Here is a 25,765-nt window from a genome sequence, read left to right as displayed (position 1 = left end):
TGGACTTCCGAGGTTTCTTGTGGAACAAAGAATCCCTTATTATTCAATTGATGATACCTAGAGCTGTTTCGAGATCATCTTCCACAATGAGCTGATGAGTCTCTTCTATCCTTTTGTTGTTTTCCTTGAGTTTGTTTTCGACTATACTTCTTGATCTTATGTGTAGCCTATATTCTCTGTTTCATGTGGGACCTCTTGTCTGATTAAGAAATTTGACGATACTGGTAGATGTTTCCTTTGTGCGGCGATACCTTGATTTCTCATAATCTGATGTCCTATCAATTTAATATTTCTTCCTCGGTAGAAGATTAAATCGATGGTACTGGAACCGTTTGGAACCAAATAGGTGACCTCCTCACTCTTTTGATTAGACGGTATCCTTCCGTGAGCAGCATTTCTAATACGATATCTGTTTTGCTATTCTGTTTGTCCAGACGACAGTTCAAAAGCTCCAGCTAGTATTACATTTTCATCCTTGTCAGTAAAGGCTAGAGGTTTGGCTATTTGCTCGACAGTGTCTTCCACTTTTTTCAACGGACTAACATATGTTCCTACTAGAGTAATTTCTCCTCCTTGTGGCCTCCCTTGATCCTTCTGAATTGATAATGCGTGTTTGTTGTAGTAGCCTGGCGTATCCATTCTCTCTGTCAGCATTTTTTCTGTGATTATAATTATATCACGTCCTCCCAAGGATTTTCTGGAGTTGTTGAAAGCAAGCCTCTTATTCCTTCTACATTCCATAAAATCAAGTCAAATGTGAGATTTCCTGAATCAAGGTTATCTCTTTTGATCAGTAGCGTAGCCAGGATTTCAGTTTGGGGGGAGCCCATTCATCCAGAATTTTATTTTGATAGGTGTCTAAACTTCCAGAATTCAGGTGGTGTAGAATACCTAAAAAGGAAATGAGTGTCCTTGGATCCAAGTAAGAGTGGCGGATTCCGGAAGCTAATAGTAATCTTCTTCTTCTTCTTCTTCTTCTTCTTCCCTCGCTTTTCCCACATCTGTGGTGTCACGGGTGCGAACTTTACATACCGATTTTCATTAAATACTGTTTACCCATTTTCTCGTTACTCGGCGCTGATATGGACTTGGTAACAAAAATCCAAATTCATGAATATCTTGGTGATCATAGCCAGTACGGTAACAATGTATAAGACATGAATAATAGGAAATTTAATACTATATAACCTTAGTTATCTAGCATTCATCGACTACACTTCTAATAAGAAATATTTGAGAATTACATTTTAGGCCTTCCCCTAAACTACCATTTCACTCAGCGTGAATAAAATAATTTACAGCCTAGACTATAGCGACTTATTTCCTGACTTTGCATACCGATTTTCATCAGATAGGACTACTAATAACAACAATATTTGGGAAGTTAAATTTTAGGCCTTCCCCTAAACTACCATTTTTCTAAGCGTGAATACAATTATTGATAGCCTAGATTGTAGCAATTTATTCCCCAACTTTGCATACCCATTTTCTTTAAAATACGACCACTAATAACATAAATAGTTGAGAATTCAATTTTAGACCTTCCCCTAAACTACCATTTCACTCAGCGTGAGTAAAACGATTTATAGTCTAGATTGTAGCGGCTCATCCTCCGACTTTACATACCGATTTTCATTAGACCACTAATAATATAAATAGTTGAGAATTCAATTTTAGGCCTTCCCCTAAACTACCATTTCACTCAGCGTGAGTAAAATAATTTATAGCCTAGATTGTAGAGGCTCATCCCCCGACTTCACATACCGATTTTCATTAAATTCTCTTCAACCGTTTTCTCGTGATGCTTGTACATACATACATACATACTGCACCCGCCCACCTCCTGAGTCCCAGACTAGCATTTATCTCAGGGGTGATCAGTTCGAAAACGAATAAAAAAATTTTATATCAAAAAAAATATATATATCGGCGCATCAAATGAACACAGGGATGAACGGGGCATGAAAATTTAAGGTTACGGGGGACGACTCATTCATGGATACAAAATTCTGACTCCACAATAGGAATGGGAAGTGACAACTTAAATTCCATGGGCATACTAGACTAACTACAATGAAAAGATATGGAAGCTGTTTCCTATTGAAATTGCAATGAGGAGCAATTTATTCACTTATTTTGCATACTACACATGATGACAAATTTACATTGTGACACTTTAATCCTGAAAAATAAATGACATAATACTTGGATTTTACCTCACTACTCTGGTAGTGTAAAACATCTGGTGAATTCGTCCCAATTGGTTACTGGGGATCGAATTCACATCCGTATGATTGGACGTTTCACCGCTGGAGATCTTTCGGAAACGAAGGCACGACAGTAACTTTTTACTGTCGTCTCCTCGTTCCGTTTGGACATGAGACACTTCCGGTATGTACATTCTGGTGAGCCGGACACCCACCGTAGAAAATGTTATCGCCTTGAAAAAACGGGAATTTATAATACGGACAAACTCTAGCCTATTATTTCCAGATTCACAAACACACCAGGTAGAGTTCATTAACTCAAAAGCTACTTTAATATTTACACTTGTCAATACGACAAGACGTACGGAAAGGTTCATTACTCTGCTCTGACCCTGCAAACATGTGCCGTCCGTGGGTTATTTACGTATCTACCGCTATCTCCCCGTGAAAACCCAACATGTGGTTCGGAGCAGTTCGACACAGGATGACAGTCCCTAGCATACCCTCCTATGATTATCAAATAATATCATTACCATTCTCTGTCTGATCATTAGCATATACTATGACTACCATCAATTAATTTTATTATTATCATTAATTTCAATTATAATCCGGTATCTGATTATTATCATTTGTCATCCGGGATGATTATATGCCAACCCTGCCGGCGTTTCAAACGAGGGTCGTTCTTACTCCTAATTTATCCGCACAATATAATGATCAGCTTCCTCATAAATATTTTTATTATTATTATTATTATTATTATTATTATTATTATTATTATTATTATTATTATTATTAATAGTGGAAATCGTGATTATCGTAACCCATAATCATCCTCGCTATAATACTTCAACTTCTCGCTCTTATTATTTTCATCAAAAAAATAAAATAAAAAAAAGTACCTTCATTGGTTATTCTTCTTCTCCTTCTTCAAATATTTTATTTATTATTATATTTAGTTAAAAATCTCAAATCTTTCATTTCATCTCCCAACATCATTATTATGTCCAAAATATAAAAAAATTATTCTTCAAAAAAAAAGTAGCTTAGTTTTTATTATTATTATTATTATTTTTTAAAAAAAACTTAAGTTCGCCTGTTACACGGTAGTCCACTCTTAATATGTTTAACGCATAACCCCTTTTACAATTCCGATTTATCTTGGCACTAAGCACTCGATTTACGACAAGATTCACTTGGAGTATGATTATTGTTATTATTATTATTAAAAATGGAAAGATGATATTTTAATATCCACTCTTTAGAATTTAGTCACATATGTTAAATCCCGTTATGAACCACTAAGATCTGCTTTATATTGGCCGGGACAACACAGTATTCGGGACCGTACCTTCAACTTCGTACTGCCGTTAATTTTATATGGGGACACCTGTCCTCCCAAGACACATCTCACAACCTATGGCACATCGCGGCTGGGCAAATACCTCCAATGCCGGCGATTGCTAAACTATTCCTTCAAATTTGAAGTCCATTTCCTTTCATCGGAACTCTTCAAACATTTAATTCATAAAATAATCCTCGGTGCGTGGATTCTACCACTAAGAACACCGGCATATGCATTTATATCATCTTAGGCCTTGAGATTCATCTATTTCATCATTACAAACAATACGGCTCAACTTATTTCACGCCGGATATTCGTCCCTCATGACTTCCAACTCTAAATATTGGCTCAAATCATTCTGGGCTTTTAACATATCGTGACCATTCTAATTCACGTGCCTATATCGCTTTTAAACAAAATTTTAATGGTTAAATTAAAGTCCAAAAACGTAACCTCAAAAATTTACGTAAAATCAAACTGACTACGCGAATGAAAGTCTTTAACGCTACATGTCATCTCCACATTGATTATTATATTTGCACTGGCTAACTCGCGAAGCACCGTCATTATTATTATTAGACTTTAACTCGCAAACGCATAAAGATTATTATTATTATTATTACTTTACTTTCCTTTGTCAACTCACAAACATTATTATTAGTATTTTAATGACCTTCCGTACGCAACACAAATCTTCCACACTCTGGCTCTTTCATAATCTGGCTGTCTAATAGAAATTATTCCTAATTAAAATACAAATGATCACCGCAGTGAATGAAATTCAAATAAATGGGTTAGCACAAAAAAAGAATTTAACACTTGAAATGAACTTAATTCAAAGTATTACAAACAGCATGCATTAATTGAAAGAAATATATCCCATATTTACATTATATACAACAAACAAATTACTCAAATTAATTAATCTAACCCATTATTACGTTAATATAAATTAGTTCGTCCGTCTAACAAAAAAATAAAATCATGGACTCGGGAAGCGGACCATGTTAAGTAACCATAATTAATTTACACTGAACCCCGTTTAGTCGCGATAACATCCCCTAAATATCAAAATTGTGTACTCATTCCTGTGTAGAATTCCATTGTCTCGTAGCGGAGGAGATATAGGCTTTACGGCCCCATGGTGATTTAACCGTCCATCATGTCGCACAATACAAATTTAACATAATAAAACACTTCTGGGTGACTACCCATGATTAATACCTTATTACACTATTTTACACAAAAATATTAATAACAAAAAAACACTTATAGGTGCTCCTAGACCCATGATACTCGCACAATATACTCTTCATATACGCCCGAAACACACGTCGTGACACATTACGGCGAAATGTCGTTCATTTGAACCGGCGCGTATCGCGTCTTCAACCGGCACTTCCTGGTTTATTTTCAAGCCGTCTTGATCATCGCCTAGCTCCTATAATTCCCTGCTCGGATAGTTATTCACCGTCTATCTTGAGGTGTTTACTTCAGGCTCCGCACACTGCCTTCCAAAGGTACTGTCGGCGTTCCGTTAGTTATTTATTATTTAAACACATGACATTCATCAAATTCAACATACAATTGTACTGATTATACACACTCGGTACTATGGATAATTTCACTGTTCGTATTCATTCTCCTAATAATTCACGTACTTTCAGCTCTAACTGACTTCGACTACGTCCCGAGGTACTGACTTACAGAGTCAACGTGTCAGAGTCTCAACTACTTCATTACGACGGTCACAACTGGTGACTGATAACGACTGGTGACTGGTAAGAACTGAGTGATGTGAGGTCTGCTACTGGACTTTTATGGACGATATGATTTCCCGCCGGGGTCATCCGCGGTCAACTTCTGGAGAGGGGGGTTGGTTATCCTAAATCGGCATATGCAGGCGGAGTTGGATCTCTTGCTTTATCCTACTTAATACACTGGTGATACACATTCATGTGTCGTATTCTGAACTCCTATCGTTCGGTGATCATGGAAATATCACTTAATTTCTGTCCTCCACCTTTCGCGCGCTAACTCGGCGTCCCTGATGGCGTGCCCATCTCGACCAATGGCGAGATAGCGTGGGTCATTTCCACGAATTCAATACCTTAATTTATTATGATTACAATTAATCAACATGGGAATGATATCACAAAAATCCCCTCTATTCAATCATGTGGTTGGAATAATTTAATTATTGTTATCGGAGAAGCTAACTGGAGTTCACTCTGAGTTTTTCTTATGTTGGTTTCTCTGCGGGCTTACGATAAATTTTCTCATTGGTCAGCACCGCTTTGGTTAGTTTTAAATCTCTCCCTGTGAAACGTGGCCACACCAAATGCCTCGGGCGTGAAAATACCCGGTACGTCATATTCTCGGTATTGGCGATACACCTGCTCGGCCTTGGTCCGAAATATATACTCTTTCACTTCCTTGTAGTAATTATTCTGTTGTTGTGAGCTCTAGATTTTAATCCTCTTATCTTTTGACCAGGAAACCTTCTTCCCTTTAATGACAAGCTTACCGTGGCGCCGGACTGTCGCGATCATGTTGAAATTCTCCCGTCCACACAAAACTGACACTGTATTTATTTAATATTCCAATATATCTGTATTTCTCCTATCAAAATCAAATCATGAAACTAGGGGCTATCTCATCAGGGTACATTTTCCTGTTGCTCGGTAAAAAAAAATCTTGTGATAATCATGAGATTTTTTTATATATCCGCATCATACTTTCATCATGATTTGATTACTGCTTTCGTTCCTTTTTGATGGTGACTGATCTCGTCCCGCAGATTCTGGTTATTGAGTCTCAATTCTTCATTCTCTCGTTGAATCAGGTGGATCCTGTTAACGAAATCTTGGACATCACTGTCGATCTCTCCGCATTCTGGGCATGGTCTTGCTTCTATTTGCCTATGGATCAGTTGGACTTCTTCATCTCTTCCATCTTCTTCTTCATCATCCTCTTCTTCGTCCTCATCTTCTTCTTGGTCATCCTCTGTTTTATTGAAACTCTGTCGTTTTCCTCCTAGCTCCGAGTTGTCGTTCGTCCTCGAATCTAGGGGCGTTTGGATTTAGCTGGCTACTATATTGCGAATGTAACAACGGCGCGTTCCTTTCCCCGTTGCGACCACCATTAGCCTCCTTCTTCCATTTGTCTTCTAAATATTGCTTGGTCTCCTGATGTAGCTCCTCCATAGTTTGTATCGTCGCCTCTATGTATGGTTTCCCATCGTCTCGGTCCCAAACACTACATGGCTTGTCATCCTTTCGGTCATGATTTTGGATTGCCTCCTTCCATTTCCTCTTCTTCAGCTCATCGAGGTACTGCTGGGTTTCTGGGTGTCGATCCTCCCCATTTCTACGGTATTCCTCCGTGTAATGCCTTCGGTTATTCTGATTTCTTCGGTGGTACGGCTGAGTTTCGCTCCTTCCATTTCGATATCCACGGTATCCCGTTTTGTCATGGAATTTAACATGCTTCGTTTGCCAGTTGCCTTCCGCAAATCCTCCTCCGTGATTCCATTGTCGGGGTCTCCATCCTGGATCATACATCCTCTTGGGTTCTGGATCGGTACTCGTTCCTTGGCTTCTAGTACTGATGGTTCTAGTTTCCGTCTGCCTCTCGACGTTATTTATCTGTTGCTCTCTAGGCCTGGGTTGCCTCTGGTTAGAGTGATACGTGGTCTGATCTAATTGACGTAAAAGAGCTTCCGCTTGCACTGCAGTCTGAATATTCGACGCAATCATCATCCGTTGGACCTCAAATGGTAACTGCTTCCCGATAGCGCTAATGAGTTCTGTCTCACTGACCGGATTATCTAATTCCCGCATCTTATGAAATTGGGATACGAAATACTCTGAATATTTAGTTGGGGACGATGTTGAATAACGTCTAGAATACAACTCCAACCTAAGATCTTGCTGTTCTTGGATACTCCAGAATTTTTGCAAAAACGCCTGTCGGAATCCCATGAAATCCTCGAATGTGTATAAGAAGGCCCTGAACCACATTGCAGGTGCTCCGTCCAAAAACTTTTCTACAGTTCGTAATTGCCGCTCCGCCGGAATTTTATTTTCACTAATATAGTTAGTGATCTCGCGGATGAAGCCTTTAGGGGTTATATGTCCTCGAGCGTCGTATCTAGGTGGTTTGTCGTCTGACATTTTGATGACGTGGACCACAGATGTCGGAAGGGCATTTGATGATGATGACGATCCGTCTCCTACTTCAAACTTAAGTCCGGTCGTATCGGCTTGTGACATGCCTTCCTTTTTATGAAAGCCCTGATTGTCTGGGGTCTCGAACTCTCGGTACTGGAGATGGAAGTCCTGAAGTGACCCTGGCTGTTCTAACCTGGCCTTGACCTGTTCCAGATCCTTTCTAATTTCTTCCAGCCTTTCGGTATTACTGTCGGGCATTTGCTTGGACACTGAATTCTGCCCCGTGTGGACCTTAAATTGTTCCACTATTCTGACCTCTGTGTCAGCGATCGTCTGGCTTTGTTCCGCTAACCCATCAGTCTTTCTGAACAATGCTATATTTGCCTCCTCACACTGTGTAAGTCTACGGCTACGATCTTCCGAATTCGTTTTTATATCCTGAATTTCATTTCTGAGACCGGCTACTAGTACTAGGGTACGAACAGTTTCACCTCGTAACTCATCGATTCCCTTTTCGTGCCTGTCCAAAGTATTTGCAGTATGTGCACCTTTACTTTCCACGTGGCTTCGGATGATATCGTTTTCCTTGCGACATTCACCCCTCACCTCTTCGATGTGCGCCTTTAAATCTTCGCGGTCGACCAACCTCTGAGCTGAAATCTCCTGAATACTGGCCTTTAATTTCTCCTTAATTTCGTTACGTTCTAGTAACGCCTCATCCCTGAATCGGTCAACCTTTTCATTGACACTAATAATACACGAGTCGATATGCCCTTTCAATTCGTCCTTAGCGAAATGACACGCCTCTTGGACTTGGGTCATTTGGTCCCGTAATTCCTGTCCCAGTGAAATACTGGCGGCATGAACCTCAGCTATTTGTTCTGTGAGTTTTATTTTATTAAATTCACACGCGGCCTGTACCATATCCACTTTATTTTCCAAAGAAACGCTAGCGGCCTGCACCTTGTCCACTTTCATTTCTAACGAACTATTAGCGGCATGTATTTGTTCCGTCAGTTCCTGTCTATTAGTTTCAATTTTACGCTCTAGTGAAACACTCGCGGCATTAACTGTAGATGTCAGTTCCGTGAGTTCTTGTTTATTTAGAACCATAACTCGCATTAAGTCTTCCAAAGTGAGAGCTTTCACCTCTCCCTGTCCTTCTAACTGTTCACCTTGGGGACGCTCCCCACCTTCGTCTGACATTTTATCAAATGAGAAAAGAGGGCCGATCAGCCTCTCATCCTATCGCACACGATTACGACAATTTTGGGTCTAGGCCCTATCATACGGTTATATCCTCGTTAATATTTTCTAGAATTTTTAAATTTCCAAATTCAAAACCAAACAATATTTTTCGCTTTCACATAGCGAATAATTTATATAACGTAATTCAAATTTGCATATTAATTGCCATCACGTGCTCATTATGAGTGAAATTCATATCATTAGTCACTCCAGACTATGACAACAACAATAACAATCGATAATACCATGACGAAAACCTTGAAGTCACCTGTCTTGAAATAATTTAAATTTAACTTACACAGTTCCATTATCTTTTTATTAATACTTGAATCTGGCTCTCAGTCACATTTTTACCAAATACAGTATTCCTAATAAATTTTGCCTATATAAAATTCCTGCCCATGGATAGTTACATTTATGTGGAGTCTCACTAAATCACAATAACTTTTAATTTCATAGAATAGGGAATTATTAATTTAATGAGTCTTTATAGCAATAAAATACTATTGTATAATTATCAAGTCTAGCCCCGTTCGAAACTAACCTTACTTTAACATGAAATACTACGTGACATATCAAAAACCACTATTTAACTTAACCGTGATGCGGTCAAAATTTTAATTAAATATCCCGATTGGGTTTATATTGAAGTTAAACAACTGGGCCTATCTATAATGCAATCGGGCACTGAGCTGGTCGCTAATGATATCGTAGCTAATACAACAACAAAAAAATTTCGGATGTTTTTTTTTTTGCGTAAAAAAATAAAGTCACCCGTTGCTCAAACATGATGCAATAGGCCCCACGTTGGGCGCCATTATGCACCCGCCCACCTCCTGAGTCCCAGACTAGCATTTATCTCAGGGGTGATCAGTTCGAAAACGAATAAAAAAAATTTTATATCAAAAAAAATATATATATATCGGCGCATCAAATGAACACAGGGATGAACGGGGCATGAAAATTTAAGGTTACGGGGGACGACTCATTCATGGATACAAAATTCTGACTCCACAATAGGAATGGGAAGTGACAACTTAAATTCCATGGGCATACTAGACTAACTACAATGAAAAGATATGGAAGCTGTTTCCTATTGAAATTGCAATGAGGAGCAATTTATTCACTTATTTTGCATACTACACATGATGACAAATTTACATTGTGACACTTTAATCCTGAAAAATAAATGACATAATACTTGGATTTTACCTCACTACTCTGGTAGTGTAAAACATCTGGTGAATTCGTCCCAATTGGTTACTGGGGATCGAATTCACATCCGTATGATTGGACGTTTCACCGCTGGAGATCTTTCGGAAACGAAGGCACGACAGTAACTTTTTACTGTCGTCTCCTCGTTCCGTTTGGACATGAGACACTTCCGGTATGTACATTCTGGTGAGCCGGACACCCACCGTAGAAAATGTTATCGCCTTGAAAAAACGGGAATTTATAATACGGACAAACTCTAGCCTATTATTTCCAGATTCACAAACATACCAGGTAGAGTTCATTAACTCAAAAGCTACTTTAATATTTACACTTGTCAATACGACAAGACGTACGGAAAGGTTCATTACTCTGCTCTGACCCTGCAAACATGTGCCGTCCGTGGGTTATTTACGTATCTACCGCTATCTCCCCGTGAAAACCCAACATGTGGTTCGGAGCAGTTCGACACAGGATGACAGTCCCTAGCATACCCTCCTATGATTATCAAATAATATCATTACCATTCTCTGTCTGATCATTAGCATATACTATGACTACCATCAATTAATTTTATTATTATCATTAATTTCAATTATAATCCGGTATCTGATTATTATCATTTGTCATCCGGGATGATTATATGCCAACCCTGCCGGCGTTTCAAACGAGGGTCGTTCTTACTCCTAATTTATCCGCACAATATAATGATCAGCTTCCTCATAAATATTTTTATTATTATTATTATTATTATTATTATTATTATTATTATTATTATTATTATTATTATTATTATTATTATTATTTTTATTATTAATAGTGGAAATCGTGATTATCGTAACCCGTAATCATCCTCGCTATAATACTTCAACTTCTCGCTCTTATTATTTTCATCAAAAAAATAAAATAAAAAAAAGTACCTTCATTGGTTATTCTTCTTCTCCTTCTTCAAATATTTTATTTATTATTATATTTAGTTAAAAATCTCAAATCTTTCATTTCATCTCCCAACATCATTATTATGTCCAAAATATAAAAAAAATATTCTTCAAAAAAAAGTAGCTTAGTTTTTATTATTATTATTATTATTATTATTTTTTTAAAAAAACTTAAGTTCGCCTGTTACACGGTAGTCCACTCTTAATATGTTTAACGCATAACCCCTTTTACAATTCCGATTTATCTTGGCACTAAGCACTCGATTTACGACAAGATTCACTTGGAGTATGATTATTGTTATTATTATTATTAAAAATGGAAAGATGATATTTTAATATCCACTCTTTAGAATTTAGTCACATATGTTAAATCCCGTTATGAACCACTAAGATCTGCTTTATATTGGCCGGGACAACACAGTATTCGGGACCGTACCTTCAACTTCGTACTGCCGTTAATTTTATATGGGGACACCTGTCCTCCCAAGACACATCTCACAACCTATGGCACATCGCGGCTGGGCAAATACCTCCAATGCCGGCGATTGCTAAACTATTCCTTCAAATTTGAAGTCCATTTCCTTTCATCGGAACTCTTCAAACATTTAATTCATAAAATAATCCTCGGTGCGTGGATTCTACCACTAAGAACACCGGCATATGCATTTATATCATCTTAGGCCTTGAGATTCATCTATTTCATCATTACAAACAATACGGCTCAACTTATTTCACGCCGGATATTCGTCCCTCATGACTTCCAACTCTAAATATTGGCTCAAATCATTCTGGGCTTTTAACATATCGTGACCATTCTAATTCACGTGCCTATATCGCTTTTAAACAAAATTTTAATGGTTAAATTAAAGTCCAAAAACGTAACCTCAAAAATTTACGTAAAATCAAACTGACTACGCGAATGAAAGTCTTTAACGCTACATGTCATCTCCACATTGATTATTATATTTGCACTGGCTAACTCGCGAAGCACCGTCATTATTATTATTAGACTTTAACTCGCAAACGCATAAAGATTATTATTATTATTATTACTTTACTTTCCTTTGTCAACTCACAAACATTATTATTAGTATTTTAATGACCTTCCGTACGCAACACAAATCTTCCACACTCTGGCTCTTTCATAATCTGGCTGTCTAATAGAAATTATTCCTAATTAAAATACAAATGATCACCGCAGTGAATGAAATTCAAATAAATGGGTTAGCACAAAAAAAGAATTTAACACTTGAAATGAACTTAATTCAAAGTATTACAAACAGCATGCATTAATTGAAAGAAATATATCCCATATTTACATTATATACAACAAACAAATTACTCAAATTAATTAATCTAACCCATTATTACGTTAATATAAATTAGTTCGTCCGTCTAACAAAAAAATAAAATCATGGACTCGGGAAGCGGACCATGTTAAGTAACCATAATTAATTTACACTGAACCCCGTTTAGTCGCGATAACATCCCCTAAATATCAAAATTGTGTACTCATTCCTGTGTAGAATTCCATTGTCTCGTAGCGGAGGAGATATAGGCTTTACGGCCCCATGGTGATTTAACCGTCCATCATGTCGCACAATACAAATTTAACATAATAAAACACTTCTGGGTGACTACCCATGATTAATACCTTATTACACTATTTTACACAAAAATATTAATAACAAAAAAACACTTATAGGTGCTCCTAGACCCATGATACTCGCACAATATACTCTTCATATACGCCCGAAACACACGTCGTGACACATTACGGCGAAATGTCGTTCATTTGAACCGGCGCGTATCGCGTCTTCAACCGGCACTTCCTGGTTTATTTTCAAGCCGTCTTGATCATCGCCTAGCTCCTATAATTCCCTGCTCGGATAGTTATTCACCGTCTATCTTGAGGTGTTTACTTCAGGCTCCGCACACTGCCTTCCAAAGGTACTGTCGGCGTTCCGTTAGTTATTTATTATTTAAACACATGACATTCATCAAATTCAACATACAATTGTACTGATTATACACACTCGGTACTATGGATAATTTCACTGTTCGTATTCATTCTCCTAATAATTCACGTACTTTCAGCTCTAACTGACTTCGACTACGTCCCGAGGTACTGACTTACAGAGTCAACGTGTCAGAGTCTCAACTACTTCATTACGACGGTCACAACTGGTGACTGATAACGACTGGTGACTGGTAAGAACTGAGTGATGTGAGGTCTGCTACTGGACTTTTATGGACGATATGATTTCCCGCCGGGGTCATCCGCGGTCAACTTCTGGAGAGGGGGGTTGGTTATCCTAAATCGGCATATGCAGGCGGAGTTGGATCTCTTGCTTTATCCTACTTAATACACTGGTGATACACATTCATGTGTCGTATTCTGAACTCCTATCGTTCGGTGATCATGGAAATATCACTTAATTTCTGTCCTCCACCTTTCGCGCGCTAACTCGGCGTCCCTGATGGCGTGCCCATCTCGACCAATGGCGAGATAGCGTGGGTCATTTCCACGAATTCAATACCTTAATTTATTATGATTACAATTAATCAACATGGGAATGATATCACAAAAATCCCCTCTATTCAATCATGTGGTTGGAATAATTTAATTATTGTTATCGGAGAAGCTAACTGGAGTTCACTCTGAGTTTTTCTTATGTTGGTTTCTCTGCGGGCTTACGATAAATTTTCTCATTGGTCAGCACCGCTTTGGTTAGTTTTAAATCTCTCCCTGTGAAACGTGGCCACACCAAATGCCTCGGGCGTGAAAATACCCGGTACGTCATATTCTCGGTATTGGCGATACACCTGCTCGGTCTTGGTCCGAAATATATACTCTTTCACTTCCTTGTAGTAATTATTCTGTTGTTGTGAGCTCTAGATTTTAATCCTCTTATCTTTTGACCAGGAAACCTTCTTCCCTTTAATGACAAGCTTACCGTGGCGCCGGACTGTCGCGATCATGTTGAAATTCTCCCGTCCACACAAAACTGACACTGTATTTATTTAATATTCCAATATATCTGTATTTCTCCTATCAAAATCAAATCATGAAACTAGGGGCTATCTCATCAGGGTACAATACATACAGACAGACAGACAGACAGACAGACAGAAATTACGGAAAAGTAAAAAGTGCATTTTCTTGTTACTATGGACATGACCGATACAGAAATACCATTATTTTCAAATTCTGAGCAATGTACAGACAAAACTCTTATTTTATATATATAGATATTATAAGTGCCGTGGGATTTGGTTTGGTTTATACATAACATTATGGGTGCTGTCCTGCCTATACTGACGCACATACTGAACTACAGTTTACTATAGCGAACTTTCCCTCCTGTCTGGAAAACAGCCAATATTATACCGGTACCGTACCTAAGAGTTTAGACCCCCAATCACCCTCTGACTATCGTCCTATGTCCGTACTCCCTGCGCTTTCTAAAGCCTTCGAACGTTTAGTATACGAGCAAGTTCTGGAATACCTAAATAAAAATGCTCTTTTGGACCCTTTGCAATCTGGATTTAAGAAGGGTCACAGTACCACAACAGCACTTTTGAAGGTTACTGAAGACAATAGAAACGCCATAGACAAAGGACTGCTCACTATACTTATCCTTCTTGACTTCAGTAGCGCCTTTGACACTATAGTAATTCCGACTGTGACAAAGAAAATGGAACTGTTAAATTTCGACCTGGCTGTGCTAAAAGTTTTTAGTTCTAATTTGAGTAACGTCAACCGCGTGTAACAGTAAACGACAAGGCCTCTAAATGGAAAATGAAATTTAATGTTGCCCCACAGGTTAGTATTCCAGGGCCCCTAATTTTCAGTATTTATATCAGTGACCATCTGTGACAGGAAATAACACACACCACCTCTATGCTGACGATCTTCAAACATATCGGGACTGCAAGACAAGATATTAACAATGAGATCCGACGACTCAGTGTCTATGCACAACGAAACTCTCTTATACTAAACTGCACACAATCTCAGGCAATCATAATTGGATCACGAAAATTACTGAGCTGCTCAAACAATGTCAAACTCCCGCCTATCCTACTGAATGGTAACATTATTCCCTACAGGAAAACGGTTAAAAATCTCGGCGTAATGATGAATGAAACAGTTGATTGGTCTGATCACCGGAAATAAATACGTAAAAAGATTTTTGGAGTTCTTCTCCCTCTTCAACGGCAGACGGATGTATGTCCATTTGAGCTACAGGCCAAACTAATACAGACACTCATTCTCCCTATTCTTGATTATTGTGACGTTGTTTTAGTTGACATGACGAGAGAAGAAACCCTTAAACTTCAACGAGCATTGAATTCCTGCCTGTCGTCGCCATAAGTCCTGTCTGTGTCGGTGCAACGTAAAGCCCTTAGCAAAAAAATAAATAAATAAAATAAAATTCCTGCCTGCGATTTATTTACAATATCGGGCACAATGTTCATATCACCCCATACTATCAGACTGTCTCATGGCTGATGTCTGATAAACGTCGGCAGCTACACAATTTTACGATGGTGTTTATAGTGGTAGCTGAAAGTCAGCCGATGTATATTTCTCCTAAATTCATTTTTATCATTATTTCATAACTTAATACACGTTCTAGATTCATTCTTTCTATTCCACTGCACCGCACAAATAAAATTAATAGATCATTTTTGGTGACTGTCGCCAGATTATGGAATACCCTGCCAGCTCAGGTCAGAGAAACTAGCTTTTTTAAAATCACGATTTAAGGTCACCTGCCGAGACTACCTGCTGAGGACAGCTGACTGAATGGTTGAGGTATGAATATGTGTGTGCCTGAGGATTAGTCATTTTTGAGAGTTTTTAATATTAATTAGTTTTAATATTAATTAAGTTAGTAATTTATTTAAATTTATTTTCGATTCTATTAATTTATGTAGTTTTAACTATTTTAAGTAACTCAGTATGTTTTTTAAGATTCTGATTAGTATGTGGTTAAGTGTACGAGGGGACCAGGAGCCCTAACTTCGCCACTGTACAGAAGGCACTAATAAATAAATAAATAAATAAATAAATAAATAAATAAATAAATAAATAAATAAATATAGAATGTAAAGCGTATGGGTATAGATATTTTGTTGGTAAAGAAAGATACACGTCACAACATATGCTAGGTAGGGTTTACCTTGTCCTATTAGTTTCCCTCGCTGCTAGGGCCACGCAGCTCTGACCTTGCATCCGGGAGATAGTGGACTCGAACCCCACTGTCGGCAGCCCTGAAAATAGTTTCCCTTGGTTTCCCATTTCCACACGAAGCAAATGCTGGGGCTGTACCTTAATTATTAAGGCCACGGCCACTTCCTTCCCACTCCAAGGCTTTTCCTATCCCACCGTCGCCATAAGACTTATCTGTGTCGGTGTGACGTAAAGCAAATTGTTAATTACTTTCCCTCGCAAGCCTGGCATGGAGAATATAGTACAGTAGTATAAAGTCACAGTTTTGTGACGCTAATATTCATATGTATAATTTTTATTTACGTGCCAGAAACCAACGACACGGAGCTGTTGACATTTCAACACCGTTTTAAGGGCCACCGACCCAAGACGGGATTTGAACCTGCGAACTCGGACTCAGAAGGACAGCGACTCAACCAACTGAGTCACATAAAAAGGAGGTGTTTGTGATCATTGTTATAAATAGATGCAGTTAGTATTAGTTTCTCGGTTTTTATTTAAGATTTAAGATTTATTTAAGAAGAACTAGCTGGAAGCTAAAGAGCCTTCCAGGGGTGTCGCTTCCTTCTCTGTTCACTTTTCCAAACCAAACTCCATGGCGTAACAGCCCCGAAGGGCCATCGCCTACCAAGCGACCGCTGTTCAGCCCGGAGGCCTGCAGATTACGAGGTGTCGTGTGGTCAGCACGACGAATCCTCTCCGCCGTTATTCTTGGCTTTCTAGACCACGGCCGCCATCTCACCGTCAGATAGCTCCTCTATTATAAACACGTGGGCTGAGTGTATCTCGAACCAGCCCTCAGATCCAGATGAAAATCCCTGACCTGGCCGGGAATCGAACCCGGGGCCTCCGGCAAGAGGCAGGCACGCTACCCGTACACCTCGGTGCTGGATGGTTACTTTTAGGTCTCTTTATTTTAGAATTTGACTTAAGGCACCCTGCATTCGATTCCCGGCACTGACAGAGTTAAGATAGGGATGGGATGGGGAAGATACAGCCTTGTTTTGGGTGCAGTAGAGTTGGCCTTGAATCTCCCGGAATCGAAATATCTACGACCTGGAAGGTAGTCACCTTCACGGTGTGTAGTATGAAGGTGGTTCCTTTTTATAAGAAGACAAATTAAATGAAGATTCTACTACAGTTTTAATAATGCAGGCGGTTTATGTTAAAAGTACAGAAGCTATGATTGCACATGGTATCAATCAAAACCATCAATATCTCCTGACGATCCGTCACAGCACTAGGTAGGACCGGCTTACTTTTCATATCGAACGGGCGAGTTGGCCGTGCGGTTAGGGGAGCACAGCTGTGTGCTTGCATCCGGGAGATAGTGGGTTCAGAACCCACTGTCGACAGCCCTAAAGATGGTTTTCCGTGGTTTCCCATTTTCACACCGGGTAAATGCTGGGGCTGTACCTCAATAAAGATCACGGTCGCTTCCTTCCCACTCTTAGCCCTTTCCTTTTCCATCGTCGCCATAAGACCTACGGTGCGACGTAAAGCAATTTCTACGGTAAATAAAAATTACAAAAATCTTTTCACAACCCCTTCCAAGGAAACGTTGTATCCATGCTACTGGCCTGAAATTATTTTGTGGGTACGCCACTGCATCCACTCACCATTTAAGGTACAAGGTAAGCCCGGAAGAATGGTTGGATACTCAAAATACACTACCATAAATGATGCGGTTATGGCTCAAAAGTATAAAGAAAGGTAAGGGGCGAGTTCTAGTGTTTTAAGTAGAATCCGTATCAACAGAACGTGACTTCCCATTTTCAAAATGTTTCAAGCATCGACTGCTATTCAAGCCTGGGCCGTCCTGATTAGAAGATGGAACCACTGGAACTGGGTTATCACGTCCGCTAATTTCAAAATAGTTTTGATGGTGCCATTTGACGTTCCAATCAGTTCCCGAACATTTGACAAAATATATAGGCCTACCAATCGAACTTAGGCACGCATGCGCGATTGTCTTGCTACTGTTAGAATTTTAAACAATATTTTTCATAACTTACCGTGCATGCACATAGTTTTGCCTTCTCAGTGAAATAACGGTCCCTCTTCAAAGAAAGTTACTTATATGGCACAAAATGAGGAACTACGTGCAGCTCACAATCCTGTCACAGTCTTCCCAACGCTGCCACTTAAACACAGCACATCTCTTAACCACGGTACAACCCGAGGATCCCTAGGATATTGTTGTTTGCGGGAACCGATGTGCAGAAGCTGACACGATGTTGTAAGCTTGCAACTGTCTCTGGCAGTGGCCCCCGTTATCTCGGTGGTCGCGTTCCGTCCCCCTATTGAGTAATTCCTTGCTAATTGCCCCTTTCCTCATGTCTTGACATTTGTCAACACACGGTTACATTCCCAATACTGAGGCCTCTACAGGGAAATATCCCTGCGCATCATAATCCTAAGTGTTTTCCTTTCATTCAAGGAGTACAAATAGGGAGAATTGTGTATGGTCCTATTGAGCCTTGCTAGTAGATTCTTTGTCGCTACGTTAATTTAACATTTCGGCGTAAGATTTTAAGTTGTTCGTACCGTACGTAAAAGAAGAGCTGATCTTCGCTCTAGTTTCAGGAAAAATGTTGGTGGGGGCCCGGCCCCACTGGTCCCCCCTTGCCTACGCCAGTGCTTTTGATTAATGTGTTAATTAACCGATTGAAATTTTGCGCCTTCTTGCCTACTGTTTCGAAAACTGAACTGTCTTACTAGAACTGCGGCTGGCCAGAAACCTGCTTCCATGGCTCGTTCTTTTTCCACAAGCGGGATGGACATTTTAAAAGCTTTGAAATATACTTTAGTTTGTAATTCTTCACAAGTTACCTCGTTTGTTATTCCTCGTTTTTGAAGACGTTCCATTTTTTCTTCTATAGTATCTCTGTGAAGTTTTCCTATGTATAACCAAGCCTTTCTTTCTCCAGCTTGAAGCTCGGTATTGCTCATTATTCCAATTATTAGTGTCTCATTACCCATCCCTTTTATTTTTCTGGTTATATAATCTTGTCGGGGTGCTCCTGGGTTATTCACTTTTCCCATTTCCACATTCCTATTCATTGTGGTATCATTGATTTTGGATTTTGTATCCGTTTCAGCATCCTCCCTGATTTTTGCGTTGTTTCTTTGTATTTCCATGTGGCTTATTTCCTTTATTACTGATGATCTAGATGTTTGAGCAAATTCTGTGTTATTTTTCTGTCGAGCTGTAGATGGCATTTTAATTAGTAGGTCAGTTGCTTAAGTTGTGTCTCCATTAAAAGAGTAATTTTTGTCATTAATATTTCAACTAGGTGTTCTATTTTGCCTTTAATTCTGCATAATTACTATTATAGTTTCTGGCGATTTCTGATTCTTCTTGCGAAGTTTTACGTAGACCATAGTTTTGAAGCCTAAAGCGACATGATTCGCACATCCATAGGTTTCCCTTTCGTGAGTTCAATGCCTTGATTTCGGTTGCTCCGAGTGATGTACATGAATTGTGATACCATGAATTGTAGCCATCACATCCTATGGAATTATCATCTTGTGTTCTATGGCGCATTTTGCGCAATGTTCAGTGTTATTTCCTTGTGTTGCTGGCATAATTGTCTACTCTCTGATTTTTTTGGTGCGTCACACTCGATATAAATAAGTACTCTCTACAGTTGAGATTATTACTCTTCGATGTTTTATATAAAGGTTCTGCGGGAAATCCTCTTTATGTATAAGTTCTTGGTAACTACTAGAAGACCAATATGTCGACCGTTTCTATTATGAATGTGTATTTAAAGATTAAATCACTTTTACACACGAAAAATTTCGTTGGTTTTATCGGTAAATATAGAATCTCACCTTTTGCTAGTGTATTCAGCTTCGTTTCACTGTAATAACACTCGTTCGTATGTATAAGTTCTTGGTAACTACTAGAAGGCCAATATGTCGACCGTTTCTACAATGAGTGTGTATTTTAAAAATTGGATCACTTTTGATGCCATAACTCACAGGGTGCCAGTACGGGTTGATTTAATTACACTATAGGCGAACTATTTCTCGCGCATAAATTTATAACGTCATGGCCATCTATATACACTCCTTAGTATCTGGTGAGCCGTGACTTTAAGTAAGCGTCACTATCGATCCACTTGTTTAAATTAACAATTATAAATCACCAATTATATGTGAAGGTTACGTTAGATCACAATCCCAGCGCTATACACTCTAGAATTACGTTGTCATTTGAGATTTCACTCTAATCTCCCCTGGGGGAACAATGAAGTTGTCTATAGTTAATAATACATTTCACAAAAACAAAAAAACAGCACTCGCAAAATTTTGAAATTTAGATGTTATAAAACACTGAGATTGAACGTTTAGATCTTTCCGTCTGCCATGAGGCCGCTTTCCCAACGACATTAACACAATATTAACACTATATTAGCGATATTAACACACAATTATTTAGTATTTACTATAACACGTATACACTGGCCTTACGTTGGCTATACATTCTGTGTCAATCTTTAACATCACTTTTACACTTATGAAAACACTTCACCAACAAGCATGCACCACATATAATCAACTAGAATCATACATATGTTCTACTAGAAAAGAGACCAACAAGATGATTACTTAGAAATTTAAATTCGTCACATAACGCTCTCTCTTAGATTTCACTTCGCTGGATAGATGAAAATACATGATAAAACTGTTAAAATTATATTTCTAACATCATTTTGAATGTTTCCAAAATAAATTAAGGTGCGAAATTCCTCGATTTATTCTCTCTCATGAGAACTGTGAAACATAATTGGTTACCTTGGTTTTGAAGTGGTAGACAATTTCTTAAATTCAGCACCCAATGAATTGGAAGTACACCCAAAATAATAATGTTATTAGCTTTACGTCCCACTAACTACATTTGTTACGGTTTTGGGAGACGCTGAAGTGTCGGAATTTTGTCCTGCAGTAGTTCGTTTACGTGCCAGTAAATCTACCGACACAAGGCTGACGTACTTGAGCACCTTCAAATACCATCGGACTGAGCCAGGATCGAATCTGCCAACTTGGGATTAGAAGGCCAGCGCCTTACCCGTCTGTGTCACTCAGCCCATGTTCACCCGAAATGATTATGTTAACCCAATGAATGGCCCTGGTAATGCTAATATAATGTTGCCATATGGCATAAGAGCACTTCACACAATGATAGTAACCTTAGTAACGAAACGTTCAGACACTAAAGTTGTAATAGATTTTTACTCATTAAAGAACATGAGTGCAAAAACTCTATTGACTCAACATTGATATTTAACCACATGGGCGAGCTTCAGTTCGGCGCTGTCTGCTTGATAACAGATAACCACAGCATGAATCTGAAGCACATAGACACTGACGGAATAACACAATATGAGTTATATTCTATCTAAATTAATATTTTTCGGGGAACACGAATAGTTTGGAAGTAGAGAAATGGCTTCCCTAACCTCAGACTTATTCTCAAAAGGATGTACGCACGCTACACTTTTCTCATGGACTTCAAAATAATCACGATGCATATTCCTAATCCATTTCTCTCTTAATGTTCTGTTAAGTCGGAAACTTAAGAATAGTTGTATGAGAGGCATTGCCATAGTTAGAATAAAACCTGGTCCACCTAGTGCACTCATGTTCTTTAAAGGGTAAATACACGATCAAAACAAGCACATTCTCATATTACTGTGTATAATTACAGATGCTATGTGTCCAGCGACTCATATGAATACACTCGCTCACTTTATTCTACAAATAAAGTAACATTTATCGTCAACTTTCATAAAATTACACCGACTACATACGATAACAACAAACCAAAACAAATCCACATTTCCAAAAATTCCGGCTTCTCGATTCACCATCTTTGAACGATCGAGAGTAGCATTAAGGTCTGAGGATTGGAGTCGGTCTTGATACATACACACCTGGTATAATTCACTTATCTCCAGTTTCTTCTTTTTCTTCCCCTTCTTGAAATGGTTATAGGCATGTTATGTCACCCAGACGTCATACATATAAATAATTGTATGAGTATTACACTCTCACTAAACTTCTATTTATTTATACACAGATGATGTACTCAGAATTGCTTGATGGACAAGGACTTGCAAATCAAGTTAAGCAGAGTGTGACTGTACACAAAAAGTGCTTCCAAAGCACACGATATCGTTCACTAAAAACGTAGCATATGTACGAGCGTTCGTGATGGAATTACGTACCTAATGCACGGCATAAATAGGAAACACACAAGGACACAGGGTGCTTAACTTCACGCTAGAGTAACCCAACTCAGCGACTTTTTACAATACGAACAAGTCCGGATCGACATTTAAGGATTAGAATGGACAAGTAGGTGAAACTACTGAGGGGTTAAATATTAAAGGAATGTGGGACGCTGGACTGAATGAAAGTAGTAACTGAACAAATGGTGTTGGGGACATGGAATGAGGAAGGGTTAGTCGATGTCAGAAACAACTACCCATACCACATATGAATGTGGATCCGCGATCTGGAGGGAGGGGAAATGTGACAACAGACAGTAGCTATGTTGAGTGGGTTACAGGCAGGCGTGAGAGGGGAAGTAAGTCAAAAAATAGACTCGAATATGCAGTATACAAAGTGTTAGGGAAACGTACCAAGAAACCATTGAGATGATTTCGAATAATGTATGTAATGAATGATTAGAGGTGTATATTGGAGTCATCTAAGAACTGATTTAATATACTGAGTATCGTGAGAGAGGGTTTGTAGAGCATACATGCGATGCACGTTGGAAGAGGGTGATTTAGAGTTAACCCCTCAGCGCCGACCTCTATACGTGGTATAGACCCCCTTTTCTTCCGTAGCCGCCGACCTCTATACGTGGTATAGACCCATACATGGTTTCGCATTTACGGCTATAGCGCGAATAGTTTTGGTGTTATGGATATGCAAATTGTTTTGTTTCCAAGAAGACATTTTCGGGTTTATCAGTGTTCTAAATAAGTATTGAAAATCGTTAAAGTGTAGCTGCTTTTGCAAGGATAAGTATATGTCAATTATGTCTGAGCACCAATTCCTGCTTTTTTAATAGTCCGTTTGCTTCATTCTTTCCCACAGAGTAAAATAAAGAAATGATGATCTGAGAAGTTTGTCTTTTCGTGTGATGTTCTTTGCTCTAATTTTGTATTAAGAGTGCGGTTTATTTATTATATTTGTCTTTATTTCTCAGCTTGTAGTCTTTTCGTAACTCTCTACGAGTACTCTGTATAGGCATCAGTTAGTGCTGCTTTCTGTCATACGACACGAGAAGCAGTTGTGCATGGTGTATATCTCGTTTGAAAGACGATGTATCGACCTTTTAATCTGAAATATGTATCGAGTTGTTTTGATTCGTCATAAATGTTATTCCCCTCATTCAGTTTCGTCCTGCCGCTTTCGGTCCCGCTGCAGCTTCATCAGCTTGTGTGACGCACCGCGCTCAAAGGCTAGCTCCTGCTGAGTGTAGCGTGCTTGAAATATTGTATAATTCAAATGAAAGTTTAGTCGGAAGTAGTAGTGGCAGTATTAGCAGTAGTGATAATGAAATAGATGATGTAGCAGTGGTAAATGATGAGAGTGACGATGAGGAGGAACCAGTACTTGGAAATTTCGTGTAGGAGGCTATAGATACGCATACAGGTCAAAGGGAAGCTTTCAACAGTGAATTATGATTCCTAGATTCTCCAATAATATTTAGACAAGTCACAGGGACAAACATTGAGCAGTTATCTTATCAGTTTCAGCTGATGGAAGGTTTGTTTACGTAGTACAAAATACGCTTCTCGGGCGGGAAACGAAATATTCAAGGCCGGCGCGCATCAGATAATACAGTTCCAAGGTTGCAAGAAATACGTTTTATCAGGAAATTAGCACTCAAGAGTGAGAAATCCAAACCTCAGAGACGTTGTATCGCGTGTTCAAAACACGGTGAAAAGAAGACATCGGTGTACTGCTGCCAGGAGTGTGCCTTGGGTCTCTGTCTCGAAGAGTGCTTCGAACTCTATCACACGGAACTAAATTACTAAAGAAATGTGAAACAGTTATGTAATTATCTTCATGTACATAGTTCTACCATAAGGAATTCCGAATTTCGTGAATATCGGGCCACTCTTATACTAGTAGTAACGCTTTAAGTGAATCAATGTATTTCAGTCGCGCGTAGTTGAAATCTCATCGGGCCGCGGGATAGGAAGCTCTTTAAACGGCTGCGACGCTGAGGGGTTAATAAACTTTAGTACAGGCGGCGTCGGGAGGAGTTATACAAAGGACATTGAAGGATGATATGGTTACTATCAGCATCTGCTGAACCACAGTCACAGAAAGGATGCTGTTGTAGACGAAATCTAAATTTATAGAGAGTGTGAGAGCGTGATTAAGGCGAAGTCGTAAGATATTAATGATAGTTCGACGGGTGTGGATTGCTTTATGATACCAGTGTGTGGTAGGTAAGAGTGGTTGTAGGGTATGATAGGAAGTTCCCTTCAAGCGTGCAGATACAGTCTATAAGTTTTGCCTCGATCGTGTTTGTTGGCATTCTAAGAGAGAAAAGAAATCAGATGCCGAAGCAGTGAATTTGAGCGCGGGTGTAGTTAATATTACCTGGTACCTTATGTTTTTATGGGCAGGAATCCAAATGAGGGTAATTTGGACACCTAATTGGTGTAAATTATATAGGATTTGTTTTACATTATATATGTAGGCCTACCAGCTTAGGGTAAACTTGTTGGATGATAGGGATTGTACCACAGGTAGTGAATCAGTAAATATGTTGGCGGAATGTATCGATGAGTTTATTATGTAGAGTAACGTTCGACGTATAGCTAGCATTTCTGCAGAAAATATAGAAAAATATGACGCTAAATGATACAATTCAACATACTGTGTTTGTTCGTAATAAAAGGCAGCTGCAACACCACAAGTGCTTTTGGAACCGTCAGTATAAAAGTTGTTATTAGCATGAACATATGAAATACAAAGTTTTCTGGAAAGTAGCGGAAATATGTAAGCCAATATGGGAGCAGAGTGAAAGATGATGCTTTAGAAATAATAATGGGAGGAGTGTATTGAAGCACGTCGTATGATACAGAAAAATATGCTAGCACATTGCTACGAATTATATCAGATTTAAATGGGGAGAAGGAACCATTAGCCCTAATTAATGCTGGGGCTCTGCAATTTTGTGTGAGAGGTGGTGGGAATTAGGTAGCAATTAGTTGTATATTGGGCACGAGATTAATTGAGATAACTATTAGCCGTTTCAGAAGATATTTAGAGGCAATAAATATTCGGCGAAGCTGAAAAGGAGGTCCACCCATTTCTACTAATAGTGGGGATGGTATGCAGTGCACCAAAACAAATTCGTA

Source organism: Anabrus simplex, chromosome 13 (assembly GCF_040414725.1).
Source record: "Anabrus simplex isolate iqAnaSimp1 chromosome 13, ASM4041472v1, whole genome shotgun sequence".
NCBI classification, from domain to species: domain Eukaryota; kingdom Metazoa; phylum Arthropoda; class Insecta; order Orthoptera; family Tettigoniidae; genus Anabrus; species Anabrus simplex.
This window is presented reverse-complemented; position numbering follows the sequence as displayed.